Here is a 15903-nt window from a genome sequence, read left to right on the forward strand (position 1 = left end):
ACTCTTTTGGCGTCCAAACTGCAGAACAGCTGTGAATTTCCACTACATATCACATGTAAAACAGACAAAGCCAAAAAAAGAGGACTGGAAAAGTTTAGCCATCACAAAGCGTTCCTTCTCACATCTGCCAGCAGATATGACAGAAAATTAGACACACATTCATATCCTACGCTGGCTGTAAATAAAAGATGAAACTGTACATTTTCTTTTAGCATTTCTGGGTTAAGAATATGTTTCTTCCTTCATCTTGTCTGCTTAGAATGCCCAGTGCAATGAAAAAGATGACCACAGGACATAAAAGTGACGCCACCCGTCTTTAACCAGTGTGATAACTGATTCCACATCTCTGCTCAGATCTGGTTGTAATTAGTCTTTCACATGTAAACAGCAAAGAGCCATCACGTGTTGGTGCCGGAAAAAGAATTTTATGGCATTTAGTCTGCAGCTTTTATCAACATTTCTCACTATTTCATATTGCTTGTGGTCATTTGTTAGCAATTGAAAGATTCCTTTCAGCTGCCCTGGCTGAGTAAAGTCATTTTTTACAATATTTTTACAGTAGGCCTATTTATTGGACGTTTTACATGTGGCCTCAGGAGGCCAAGCTATATTTAAGATATAATATAAAAAGTTGTACCAGTAAGTGACCCTGATTACATTATACTTTTGGTAATTTCATTAGGTTGCTTTTCAACTTGAATTGTTTTTACTTTGCTTTCCTTTGTTTCACCTAGTTTTCACATTACATTATGTAGAACTTTCACTGTTGTTGTTTTTTTAACCACAAGCTGCTTTCTATCTATTATTATCCCACTCTGTGCATACACTGTGCATGTGTAAATGTGTGTGCATGTGACACAGTCCCAGAAACACACACACATACTTTAACATGTATATGCACTCTCCTCCGCAAATTCCCCTCTCTCATTTTTGAACACTTAAAAGTCAACTCAGTTTTGCAAACAGATACACCCACTGTCTTTTTTTCTTTAACATGCAACGTCTAAAGAGAGTAGTAGCCCTCTCATGGAAAAACACCAGAAGTCCAAGTGTAAGCAGGTGGTTGTCTGAGCTATCTACAATTCTCCCCTTGGAGAAAATTACATATACAATAAAACATCAACAACATAATTTTCACCAGATCTGGGACCCCTTCATATATATTGAGATCAGATTTGTCACATGTGATGGAAGAGCCTGGGGACATGTAAACAGTGGCACGTTGCAGTACCTAAGATTACAGAAATATGTTTGTTTTATTCTTTTTTTCTATATAATGGAACTAATTCATTGACCTGATTCCCAACCAAGATTTGGAATCACTTGAGAGGGTGGGGGGGTAGACATGTTTGTTCAAGACATGTATTTGCATTTCTCTGTTATGTTGTGAAAACAATAAAAAGAATGTTGGTAAAAAACACGCAACGTCTAATTTTGCCAATTTCACTTTCACTCGACATGAAACATCTCGCTTGCTTGGAGAAACATACTCGTCATATCATCAGAGAAACATTAAAATACAAAGCTTCTTCACACTAACACTCTGCTGTGAAAATTATTGAATTAAATTAAAAAATAAAGTGCAGTAGCTGCAGCTGTTGCACCACCTGACATCATGGCTCACAGAAAACTCGAAATCTTCCCTCCAAACATTTACAGACAGATTTAGGAAAGACGAGACTCGGCTGAAAGCTCGTCTTAAACCAAGTAGCTGGTTGTTAAGCCAGCTATCTCAAAAAAACACACAGGCTTCTCTTGTGAACAGATAGAGGAGCTTAGAAACTCTGAAACATTAACGATGTAGGTCTGGAATCGAAAGAATTTCCAGTGCAGGAAATACATCTCTCTTTTTTTTCACATACGTGCACTATAAGAGCAATAACATGCACATGCAAACTCCTTCACCCTGTCCTGACCTACATGCTGTTTCCATGTCTATAAAGTAGGCTTTTACTGTCTCGTCATCGCCTCCCTACTCCCTAACACCCCAACCCCCATCACCTCCAATGCAACTGGCATTTACAATGTTAGTGGCATCAGAGCAGCGCTGTCACTTTATAACAGTTTATTTCTCACATAAAAAAAAGCTAAAAGATCACTTACAACACTCTAAAGACAGGAAGAGTTAGAGATGCATGATATGGAGTTCTTTGCCAATAACTGATCATTTCCATGGCAGCTTCAGCTGATACCGATAATTTTGCATCTAGGGTTAGTCCAGAAGTCTGTCCAGATATGACAATATATTTGAATGATTATTTCCCTGTATTGATAAATTCAAATAACAACTTAAGGAGTGCTGCTGGTTGGCTGTAACACTGGTGACATAGGTGTTTGACTGCACCTTGGCCCATGAAATAAGAACATTTCCTCTTTTTTTAATTAAAAAAATGTGAGGAAAAAGATTTATTTAAAAATAATTAAATTTGAGAAATTTGAAAAACTTAAAAAAACTTAAAAACAAATAATTAGAATCATTTTTATTATGTTTAAAACTCTATATCTTATTGTCTCTAATTAGATCCGATTCTTGCACTTTTTGGGGTTGTACCCACATGGACAAATGCACTTATCGTAAGTCGCTTTGGATAAAAGCTTTAGCTAAATAAATGTAAAGCAATATTTGAGTATATTCTACTGTTGCATCGACTTCAAGCAGAGCTTCGACAGAGAGTCACAGCTACGTGCTGAGGGGGGCTGCTGCAGACCAGGACACCCATCCACTAACATCCATTTATAAGATAAGATAGAGTTTATTGTCCTGAAGGAAATTTGTCTTGGGCAAACAAACAACATCTGCTGTTTAAAGAATTCAACACTGCATAATGCATACATACATACACACAAACATAAAGTGTAAATACTCTGCATGGACATGCTCATGTTGAATGCAGAGACTGCTACTAGCCAACAAAATTGCTCACTGCCCGTTGTACACACATCATAATAGTCATCATAATATGTGCAGCAAGGGTATGCCGCCTTATCAACATAAAATCCTGGTAAAAGAAAAGTAAAAATGTACATGTGTGTGTTTAAGATAAAAGCAGCATTTCAGGGCTTAGGTTGGCTTTGATGGACAGGGGGACAAATGAGTTCTTATAGCGGTTGAGTCTGCACCGGGGGACTCTGGAGCGCCTGCCTGAAGGGAGAAGCTGGTACTCATTGTGGAGGACATGGGTGGGGTCTGAAATTATCTTCTAGGCCTGCCTGAGGTTGGTATTGTCAAATACAGTGTGGAGTGTGTACAGTATGTGAAAAAAGCCTCAAACAAATAAATAATCAGCATGATTATGAGATAATGTGAGTGGAAAAAATACCACAGATGATAAGAGGCACCCACTTTTACAGAATTTGCCTCACCGAAGCTGGAAGTCTTCCCTCCATTAAAAGTAAGAAAGCTATTAGGCTGCTACCAGTGTCTTATTACGCGAGCAGGGGAACCCTGGCTTCTCCAGAGAACTGAGTAACCTACATTTCTCGTCCATCTTCTGTTACAGCAAGTAAAAGAGGGGGGAAAAGAGACCGAGAGAGGGAGGACATCCCAGTCGTCCATGTTAGGGAGGTGTTACTATAGCTGATAAAACATCTCTAACCTTCAGCTTTGACGTCTGAGAGGATGGATGCAGATAATTAAATCAGCTCAGGGTTAAACACTCCTCTCTTTTACATGACAGCTATAGCACAACAACCAAACATGAACATGTAGGTGACATTTACTAGATCTCGTGTTTCAGCCCTGAAGGAGAAGAAACACAAGTTCCTCACCGTGTTTTGATGACAACCTTCAGTTGTAAGTATCTTAACAACAGCGGTGAACACATTTGAGTGTTACAAGACAACACTTTTAATAACATGCAGTAGAGGTTTTTATCCAAAGTATAAATATACGAGATCACAACTAGATTTTCCTTGCATTTCGGTGACATTTACTGGCCAAGGATTTTGCAGGAAACCGGGCTTTTTCCAAGTATGTGGGCTTTTAATCAAAGCCAGAAGGAAGCCCCCATAATTAAACATGAGAAGCCAAGAAAATGTCAGCAAGCAAATGTGAATGAAGTGGACACATCCTGTAGCTATTGCTCAATACCCAGTACAATTCTCTGTTAGCTCGCCACAAGCACAGGTGCCATCTGATCTTTATGGTTTGTATGTGCGCTGCTGGACAAAAAAGTGATTCAGTGGATTAAAATTCTTTCTTTGATCTTATTCTCTGATTTCACAGATAAGTGATGGTTCATTAACACTTTTATTGTCAGTTTGAAGTCACTGAATACAAATCCTTAATCTGTTTTTACAAGCGAAGTTTATCAGACACCACATTTCTTGGAGTTTTCTCCCTCCAGGTTTCACTTTAGCATAAATTTAAATTTGCTGATGCGTTGCATAGTCTCTGTTTCCCACTGCTCACTCTTACAGCCACATCCTGCTTCAGTTTTTATTTTTATTTAAGTTTTATTTATCCAGGTAGGCCAATTGAGAACAAATTCTCATTTGCAACAACAACCTGTCACATTCATGCAGTTACACATTCATACCTGGTACAACCACAGTCTGTCAGATTTTTTTGGGTTAATGCCTTGTTCAAGGGCACCTCAGTGGTGGTAATGGGACAAGCTATGCTCTTTCACTTCCCCCCCAAATTTATCCTGTCGGTCTGGGTATTGAACCTACGACCTCCTGCTCACAAGCTTCTCTAACCTTTAGGCCACCACTGCCCATTCAGACTCTTACACACATCCTCCACTGGAAGCTTCACCACAACAATCACAGTCTTCTACCTTTTGCCGCTCAACAGATGCAGGTTGAGTGCCTTGCTCAAAGGCCCATCACAGAGACAGTATCTCTGTGAGATGGTTTCCCTTACCTGCGACACGAACCACCGCCCTCTCCGCCGGGTCCAGCACCGAGTCCTGGCTCTTCCTCTTCCGCCTCTCATGTTTGGACAGATTCCACGGCAACGTGTCTCCGGGCGGACCCACGGGTCCTGATGGGCACGGGGACAACGACCCCCCTGAACGCTCGCTACGGAAGGACGGCTCGCTGACGCAGGAGCGTTCGCTTAGAGTATCATCGTCTGACGACTCCATCTTACTTTAGGGCTGCAGGGAGGAGAGGGACAAGGAAGAGAGGATGGGAGGAGGGATGGAAGGAGGAGAGAGGGATGCAGAGCAAGGGGGGAGGGGAAAGAAAGAAGGTCAAAAGAAGGGAGGAGGAAAGAGGGAGGGAAGAAGAATTGTGGGAAAAGAGAGAAGAAGGCGCTTTAGTCAAAAGTGGAGACACTGTATAATTCATTGCTGGTGTACAGTGTGATCAAGCGGGGGTCATGAATGATGCAAAGTTTCAACATAACAGCACAACAGTAATAATGGGCAGAAACAACTGGGTTAAGTTAGTCATCACGTCTAGACGACTTTTTAAGGAGTTTTCGAGGCTGCAGGCCTACAGTGGCGCTCTACCGCTGTAGAGCTCTGAGGAAAAGATGGAAGAAAGCACATGACTACTGTCATGTGCTTTCTTCCATCTGATGATACAGATTACCGAAGCCTGCTCACAGGACCAAAGGTGGATGGAGACTCTTAGCCTGAACATATATATATATATATATATATATATATAGGATTGATAATCCTGCCGTCCATATCTTCCCATCACTACAGTCAATCAATCAAGATCCAAAGAAGAACTATGCGCATTCTGCTGGGATAAGAGTTTTATTCCCGATATTTCTATTATTTTCAGTAGGGCTGTCTTTGACTAAAGAAATTCTGAGTCGCCACTCATATGATTTTGCCAACTAATCGATTAGTTGATTTAATCGACAGATTAAAACTTAGAAAAACTGACTTTAAAAAGAAATCTTCTCTACAAAGAATCATGCAAAAGCACCACTTTTAAAGCTTGTGTTTGTGGAAACTGGTCATTCAAAATGAAAACGCATTAAAAAAAAAATGACTAAAGAAATCTAAGTCGACTAAGACCAAAACAATCAATTAGTCAATTAATCGACTAAGAGGGGGCAGCCCTACTTTTGATTTTGGTCTAGACAGAAATATCTCAAACAAGATTATATTTATTGCCATGACATTTTGTACAGCCATTCATGGTCCCTAGATGATGAGGTGTAATGACTTTGGTGATCCTCTGACTTTCCCTCTTCATCAAGGCAACATTTCTAATTAGGAAAAGTCTTGCTAACATGTTAAATTAAGTTGGTGAACTAACATTATACTGTCTTAACATTAGCATGGTAGCATGCTGACATTAGAATTGAGTGCAAAGCATTGCTGTGTTTAAGTAAAGCCTTGCAGAGTTATAACACGACAGTAGACTTACGGTTGTTGGTTAGATATAACACAAGGTATGTATATACATGTATGTTTTTACATAAAGTACAAACAAATACTTTTATTAAATAGAAATGTTTTGTTTAATTCTACAATATTACTTACTAAAAAGTTGATTCGCCTTTATACAGAATTTTTTTCCAGAGCTATAGCACAAAATAACACTCGACTGACAAATCCTATTCTTTTTAGGTGTAAAGTCACTCATCCAATAAATGTGATCCTTACTCTGAATATGACTGCTGCCATAAAAGCCACATTTACCAAACTACAAAATGTTATATATGGTGTATATTATATACATATAATAGTCAAATAATCATGCAAACACACACAATATGGCTTTTAAGTAAAAGTTAGTTCAGCTCAATAGAGATCACTTAGGTCTGGACAGATTAAATTACATCTTGCTTGGAGCTTATTTACTGATGATGGATGATGCCGGCTGTGATGGAAGAAAGACGAGAGAGGGATGGCGAAGGCAGGGAATTTCTTAACAGCGAAGAGCGAGAGAGAGAGAGAGAGAGAGAGAGAGAGAGAGAGAGAGAGAGAGAGAAAGAGAGAGAGAGAGCGAGCGAGAAAGAGAGAGAGAGAGAGAGAGAGAGAGAGAGAGAAAGAGAGAACGAGAGAGAGAGAGAGAGAGAGAGAGAGAGAGAGAGAGAGAGAGAGAAAGAGAGAGAGAGAGAGAGAGAAAGAGAGAGCGAGAGAGAGAGAGAGAGCGAGAGAGAGAGAGAGATGAGATTTCAAAGCTCATCTAGTGTTTCTATTTTTAAAGAGACGTCAATAAGACAGGAGATAGTTTTTTTCCTCTTACACTCTTTGTCTTTGTCCTTTCTTCTCCTTCTGTCTCTTTCTCAGCTTTTCTCTATCTGTTGATCATCCATCTCTACACTCTGACTGTTTTATTAGCATTGAGGTTAAATTCAACACCTAGTTATTATAATGAAGACGAATGAGTTATAGTAAATACTTAATGTAGCACACACAAGTGTGTGTGTTTGTGTGTGTGTGTGTGTGTGTGTGTGTGTGTGTGTGTGTGTGTGTGTGTGTGTGTGTGTGTGTGTGTGTGTGTGTGTGTGTGTGGACTCTGGGGACCTGACGCTCTCATCTGTCCATCACAGTATAAAATCAATACCTGTCCTGAGAGAATGAATTGCCCGTCATTGGCTCTTATATTGCAGCTCCACAGGGAACGTCTGCTGTTTGCTGCTTGTTTCATGAGTTTGAGTCCAGCTCACAGACTTTGTAAAAATCAGCGGTTTACTACAATTTATTTTGATCTTCACTGTGTATTTAGCAATATGCTAATTTCTTAAAAAGTAAATCATTCTAAGACTTACAGTGCAAAACATCTATCTTTTTTATCTGACATTCAGCTGTAAAAGTGTTTTTAGAAGACATACCAGCAGTGATTTGGAATGTTTCACTGCAAATAAATATATTATTCTATAAACTATGCCTGAAACTGATAAAGTGAATATCTAGTCTGCCATAATTTTTGTCAAAGTTACATAATCATTTCAAAATGAAGCAATGAAGATGATTTTTTTTTTAGAAATGCAAAGAAAGTCATATGTGTTGTATTACACAACTCAAAACCTTCTCAAGTATCACCTAATTTGTTTTTAAATCAAATGAATGGAGCCAAAACCATCAGCTTTTAGAAGGAAATAAGGATACAATCAAAAATCTGAAACTCCTGACTCCTCATCTGAAAAAATATTCAGCAGTAATGTATATACAATTTGAAACTAAAGGGCAAAAACATGACTTTCAAATCAACATAACAAATCCAACATTCAACTGAGATGACAATTTCAAATGCAGTTTAACGTTTCTCAGAAGGTTTCTAGAAGGTTACTAAAACAGGCTTTTTTCACAGCAGCATCCTCAGTAAGACAAGCATGCCTGCATACCAGGACCCTAAAACTGAAGCAGCAACATGGAATTCAGCCATCATTCAATTTGATCTTTTACGCCCCTGCTTTTCCTAGCCTGGCTCCGCCCTCCTACGTACTTCCGCTCAATTTTTATTTTCCTTCAGTACTCCGTCTGGATTTGCGGTATATTCTTGGGTTTTCTCCGACCAAATATTTGGCGGTCCAATCAGCAAACAGAGGGAGTGGCTGAGAACGATGACGTTGAGGTTGGGTAACCTTCGGTGAGTTCCGTAATGGCGGCAGAGAAAGATGCGAGCGAAGCCATTCGGTCCGTTGTGGCACCACTGCCGAATATCCAGAAGTTAAAGCCCGAGCAAGAACAGTCTTTGCTGAGTTGTGTTGGAGGCCATGATGTTGTGGCCCTCCTCCCCACGGGGTTCGGCCGTTAGTGGTGAAGGAGTTAGCTAAGGCTAACGCTAGCGTGGGCTAAGCCGACATCAACAGAGTACCCGCCTTCACGGAAGTTAACACTTGTCAATGGAGAGTGGCCAGACTCTCTGGTCAAATGAAATGTACCAGAGTCTGATAGGACCAGGCTATGCTTTTCCTGCTGTGACATGCCAAAATGTCTTTTGTGAAAAAGGTTTGTAAGGCAAAACACCATCTTCTGGTTTTGTCTGGAACACAGAGGTTAAAGGTTGTGATGGAGGTTACAAGACAGGCTGACATTCAGGATTACAGCAGGAGACAAATGAGAAGTTGGAGTACAAATTAAAGGACCAGTGTGTAGAATTTAGGAGGATCTATTGGCAGAACTGGAACAAAATATTCATAATAATGTTTTCATTAGTGTATAACCACCTGAAACTAAGAATTGTTGTGTTTTCGTTAGCTTAGAATGAGCACTTCATATCTAAATAGGGAGCGGGCCCCGCCATGTTGCACCACCATGTTCCTACAGGATCCCAGGGCGGACAAACCAAACACTGGCTCTAGAGAGGGCTATACACATCTTTACATTACCTGAAGGCCACTGTAGGTTCCACTACATGCTTGGAAAGAGATAGGTGAGGGAAGGGGTATTCAGTTGGTTGCAATCTGCGAACCTCACTGCTAGATGCCACTAAATCCTACACACTGCTGCACAGTGCAACTTATTGTGCAACGCCAAAGTAAAACCAACTTTGAGTATTTGAAGAAATTTCGAATAATCTATCTTTTTCAAATATTTACTGATGAATTTTTCAGTTTTGTTTTGTTTCCTTCCTTAATGTAAAGTCTTTCAAAATAAAAGTCTCCCAATCCACCAGTGATCTGGTTTGTTTCACAATTCCTCCACTAACAGTTACTGTGGCTCCTGAGAAACTCAACAAACAACCATATTAACTACAACAACTGTGAGCACTTTACAGAGTGACAAACTTCTGCTGGCTGCTAAAGAGCAGATCTGTCTTTGTTCATCCCTGAGGCTGCAGCTGACTAAACTGTGGAGCGACCTGAGTGGTGCTCACCGGGTGGGAATGTTTCTGTGTGCGATCTGTCCGACACAACGGCTGGGATTTCCATCTGGGCTAGTGCTGCCAAAAATCCTCCTCCTCCTCTTCCTCCTCCTCCCGCTGCTGGCCCCTGGGCTAGACCGCTGGCAAAACCCCACTTCCTGAATCCCTGTCTCCACGGCAACACTGCTAGGAAGAGGTTAAAACCTTCCCAGAATTCTCTGCGGTTCTCTGGTGTGTGTGTGTGTGTGTGTGTAGTCAGTTTCCCTGCTGCCTGCTGACAGTGAGTCAGTGCCACTGCAACAAGCGGTTTTATAAATAGAGCCAGAATGGAGGCTTCAAAGCCGCACCGTGTCATTAGTGCTCTGTAAGGAGAAAAAGAGATCTTTGAAGAAGAAGAAGAAGAAGAAGAAGAAGAAGAAGAAGAAGAAGAAGAAGAAGAAGAAGAAGAAGAAACTACCAGCAGAAACTCTGGAGGAGCACTGTGAGTGACATCACTTCCTGTCTGATGAGAAACTTCCCTTAGAACTCCAAGTAATAATTACTTTCATTACTGATTAATCTATTGATTGGTTTTTGTTGTCTTTTTTGTAATTTCTTGTCAATAAAATCTTAAAACATATAGTGAAAAAGTTCCCTAGTCCCAGAGTTTCAGCCCAGGGAGCTTTGACTAAAGGGCTATGACTTGTATTTAATCTATACTATCTATAGTGTATGTATGTGTGTGTATATATATATATATATATATACTATATAAAATATTTTTGAAAAATGTCCATTAAAGTTCCCAGAACCCAAAGGGACATCTTTAAATTACTTGTATTGTTTGGCCAAAAGTCCTCCACTAAAATAAATCCACTTACAATGAAATAAAATGGAGAAAAGCAGCAAATCCTCAGCATTGGAGAAGGTGGAACCAGTGAAAATTTGACATTTGTGTTTGATAAATTACTTGAATGATTATTCAATTATTTCAACTAACCAACTAATATATTCTAATAAAGACTAATATACTAACTGATTTATACAGAGCACACAAACACACACAGATTCATGCAGGGATCTTGGCTCTTGCCTTTTCAGCTGGATGCTTGACTGGCCCGATTTATAACTCACAACCAGGATTTGCATGGACACGGTCTGTTCCCACAGTTTAGCCTGAGTAGGGTATGTGTGTTTGTATATGTGTGTGTGTGTGTGTGTGTGTGTGTGTGTGTGTGTGTGTGTGTGTGTTTGTGTGAAAGCGGAAAGAGAGAAGGAGTGACATGAAACAGACTCTAAGATCTAGAGGTAGTGGGGAGAATCTAAGCAACAAATTAAGAAGGACAGAAAGGGGAAGACAGGAGAAAAAAAAAAAAGTCAGAGACAGAAAACCAAACATTTCCAGAGTAACGGTCGTAACTGCCGGTGCATGTCTTTGTGTCATTCCAGAGCTCTAACAGCCGCTGCTGGCCGTTAAATTCATGATCAACAGACAGACAATAATTCTGCCTGACAAACTCCATAACATAGAGCTACCTGAGCAAAAAAACACATCTTCTCAACATGTGATTTACAGTGTGTGTATCCAGAGCTGTACAGCCGGTGTTACAGCGACGTTAGCTAGCTTGGAATAACGTGTGAACACTCTTAATTTGGAATAACAGGAGTTTTTCTTGTTCTCATGATGTGAATGCAGTTTTAGCACAGACTGCTGAGAGTGGTATCAATCTTCTTATCCAACTCTCTGCAAGAAAACAAATAAGCGCATTTCCCAAAATGTCAAACTAGTCCTTTAAATTGATTATACAACATTACTTTATGTCTTTCTTTTTGACATCTGATCTTCTTCTAAACATTCCTGTCTGGGTCCAATTCTTTATCTTGCACTTACAGACGACACACTGAAAACCATCTTGTTGTTAATACACGTGCAGATAGTAAGTACAGTATGAATGACGCAGCCCCATGATGAGTAACACACTGACTGACTGGATAAACAAATTGGCTAGACTCAGCAGCTCCCCCACGCACATGCACACGCACACACACACACACACACACATAAATTTATACACATGCATATACATTCGCATATATAAACACACACAAACACGCGCGCAAACTGGACTGGCTTGCCAACAATACTATATCTTACATTAGCCCACTACTCAGCATGACTGGAAAGAGAGAGAGTTAATCAAAGTGAGAGTGAAAGAAGGGGAACACTAGAGGCAGAGCCAGAGAGAAAACTGAAAAAGAAAGAAGTGTGTGTGTGTGTGTGTGTGTGTGTGTGTGTGTGTGTGTGTGTGTGTGTGTGTGTGTGTGTGTGTGTGTGTGTGTGTGTGTGTAGGTTAAAGGTGTCGAAGAATACGATAACAGATATATATATATATATATATAAGGAGAAAAAAGAGCAGCGTGGTGTCACTGGCTCTACAGTTTATACACTAATCAATAATTCCAGCTCCAGGACATCATAAAGACCTAAAGATGTCATAAACTCTGTAAAGATAAGAAATCTCTCTTTCTGTTTCTCTCCGCCTCTGTTTTTTTTCCTTCGTTCACTCATGATACAATGCATTGTGCATACCAAAGAGCTGCAGGGAGAGCAAACCAACAGAGACTGCTGGCTAGACAGACATGCAGACAGACAGGGGAGGCTGGAGTTGCCAGTCAAGCATTTCACAAAGACGATTTTAGTATCATGAAAATGGTGCTGAAATGTTTAATGGAGAAGTCCAGAGATTCCCAACCTGGGCGTCAGGATCCAGACTAATGTTATGGGTTCGGTTACACAAACTTCATTTGTTAAAGTTTTTGCAGATCTCTTTGGATGTCTAAAAATTCTCTAGAAAAAAATCTAGGAAGAAATAAAATCTTTGGTTGAACTGATCATGATTTATGTCCACATATCGTGTCTCATTTAAAGGGGTCACGTCACAGACCAAAAAGGTTGGGAGCCACTTGATTAGTTGATAGAGACTAAATCAGTTTAAGTACTTTATCGAGCAAAAAGGCCAAACATTTGCTGGCTTCAAGCTCTCAAATATGAAGATTTGCTGTTTTTCTCTGTTTTAGCTCATTTTATACATGGAGTATATTTGGATTTTGGGCTGTTGGTTTGACAAAACAAGGAATTTGGAGATGTCACCTTGGGCTTTACCCAACCATTATTGCTTCTAGAGCCTAAGAGCCACTTCCCATTTTTTACATAGTATCAATTAAACAGTTTTTTTCTGTTTTATCTAAAGTTCAATTTAATATTTTTTGGTTTCAAACTGTTAATCAGACAAAACAAACAAGTTGAAGACATCAAATTGAGCATTTTAGAGACTAAACAAATAATAGATGAATTGGAGAATATCAATAATGAAGATAGTCACTACTTGCAGCCAGAGGACAGATCCACTGTAGTTATGTCTGTCTCTGATAAGTCTTGTGAGCAAAACGGATTGAATTAATAAAACAGAAATCCTCTAATTCAAAGACTTTTGATCAAATCAATATACAACCATGTCATACAGAAATAGTGCCCTCATTTATCCCCTGCATCAGAGACATACTGGTACTTTCCTCCACTATAACATGCAGTAGTAAGGGGGAGTGTCCACGGCCAATGCAGAGGAAGAAATGGGCGGAAGAGACCAACTTAATTCCATCTTTTCGCCTGAATAAAATGGAAATGAATTATGAATAAGTTCTTTTGTGTTTTACAGATCTGACTGAGGAGAATTAGCCTGCATGTTGAAGGTCCAACATAAGGCTGGAGGGAGATGCACATTCGACCATCTGCTACAAAGCGGCAGGAGGGGAGCCCTGAATCTTTCCCTCTCTGTCTCTGACTGCACCTTGCATAATATCACAGAGGTTTTCCAGACAGACAGACAGCCTGCAGTGCTAGAGTCCATTGGGATCCATAACCTACATCAGGTGGAGGAAGAGGTGTGATGATGGAGGGCCTAGGGGGATTTCACAGATCAATAAAGTCAGCCTCTCATAAATGTGTGTATAATAGAGCTGCAGCTGCTGTTTCATGTCATCATTTTGCATGCATGCATTTCTATCTTTCTCTGTGTGTCTTTCCCTTTGAATGTGAATGGGGAATGTGTTTGCATGAGTGGACATCAGACATGGAGACCAAACGCGTTGTGCACGCAGAGCTGCATGCAGGAGGAGCAGCCTGGAAGCACGGGACTCTTTGTCCAACACACACCGCCCCTGAGCCTTGGATGGATCACACCAACTAATTACATTTATCCATTTGTGGCTGGCGTTGTTGCGGAAATGCTGTCTCCATAGTGCTGCTAAGTGTCTCATTATAATGAGAACAACCTCGGCAGCCTTCTCACGACCCAGAAACCCTCTCTAACTGTCTGTTATTTCCAGCCCAGCCCTTCGGCACACGGATCACGAGAAGTGTGCTTCGAAATTGACACGGTTTCTGGCAACAACTATGTGAGATTATTATAGTGAAACCACATAGGCTACACTACGTCTCGTGTAATGAATGCCAATCAACGTGGAGCCTGTGATCAACACGTTATTGATAATGGTGTCTGCGAGGAGAGCATCAAGACAACCTTATCAAGCCAAATTCATCAAAATATTCATTTTTGTCAATGCACGGTTTAGGATTAGGTTACAAACAACCCTAACTAAATATATCCCTAAACTGTGTGTCTTGTGCGTTTATAGGCTCGTGGCCATACTGTTCCGCCTCGAGTTGATAGTTTTGATTTCTAAGAATTAATTTTCCTATCATTGACTCGGCAGCTCTTGAAAATACATGATTATATGAAGATTTGAACAAGTACGGGTGGCTACAGCAGCAGGCTGCGTGGAGCTCCGGAGCTGCTTACCTTCCCCGGGCAGCAGCGGTCCTGGAATCCGAGCACAGAGCGAGGGAGGCCGGGGATGCTGCCGCCGCTGCTCCCTCTCCTCCTGGATGGAAGGAGGGATGGATGGAGGGATGGATGGATGAAAGGTTGGACGTTTTTCCGCTCCTCCGATCGGGTTTCTGCTATCGACACAGCCGGGAGGGGTGACGCTGGGGAGAATATAGTGAGAAAACGTAGCCTAATCCTTAATGGTAATGGCTGTCCGATTCCTCCTCCTTTCTCCCTCTGACTCTCTCTCGCTTCTCTTCTCAACAACCCCCCACCAGCCCTCCTCTCCTGGGTCGCGCTCTCTCTCTCTCTCTCTCTCTCTCTCTCTCTCTCTCTCTCTTTTCAATAGGCTGTTTTCACGGCTCCGACACTGAGCTAACCCATGTCTATTGAGTGTGTTAAGTGTCGCGGAAATTGAAATTTCGGTTGTAACGCTACTCCTGCGTCATCCGTGGCTCAGAGTCAGCAGCACCGCCAAACCCAAGCCGACACACAGTCACACACACACTTTCTCTCAATTTAGGGAGGAAAGGGGGGGAAAAGGGCGTTCACATTGGCATATTTGCAGCAGCTATACTCATTCAGATATTTCAGGATTACACAGAAGAAGGTCTGATCTGCGCTTTTACATCACATAAAATAGTAGGCTAGGCTATTAATCTGGTTATACATAAACCCTCCACACACATAGACCCTCTTCCCTCTCCAAACAGCTGGAGGAAGATAGAGAGTAGCTCCAAAAACGCAAATTGATTACAGCTGGAGAGATGGAGAGGAGTGGGAGAGTTGTATTTGGGCTGCAACTCCCAAACAGGTCTTCACAGTTTAGGCTGACCTTTGGCATGCAGGGTCATAGTACCAGACCATGAAGGGTCCCCAGATGTCAGTGTTTACATATTAATACGTTTGTAATTTAAGTGTAAAATGCAAAATATATTTTTTCAATCTAACAATTACATACCAAAACATTGGTGATAGACTGCATTTTGATTAAACTGGGGCCCTATGCAAAGGCAAGACAGGGGACCCCTGCATCTCAACCCCCACCTATCCTCTCTTCAAAGCTGCAATAATCATTATATCGACAATGGGTGAAAATGACTATGTGCCATATGAAAGAGGTTACTCCCAATGATGAAATAGAAAATGATCACCACACTCTGCAGTTACCTTCAGCTGTACAGAACGTTTAAAGCGTGTTTCAGTTCATTGTTTTGGTTTTATGGCCCATAGCTTTACTGTTTTAGTTCAATCTTACGTTTAGCATCTAAAAACCCACAACTTGCTCAGTACCAAACAGCAGAACGACACA

The sequence above is a fragment of the Sander vitreus genome, chromosome 14 (genome assembly GCF_031162955.1).
Source record: "Sander vitreus isolate 19-12246 chromosome 14, sanVit1, whole genome shotgun sequence".
Taxonomy (NCBI): domain Eukaryota; kingdom Metazoa; phylum Chordata; class Actinopteri; order Perciformes; family Percidae; genus Sander; species Sander vitreus.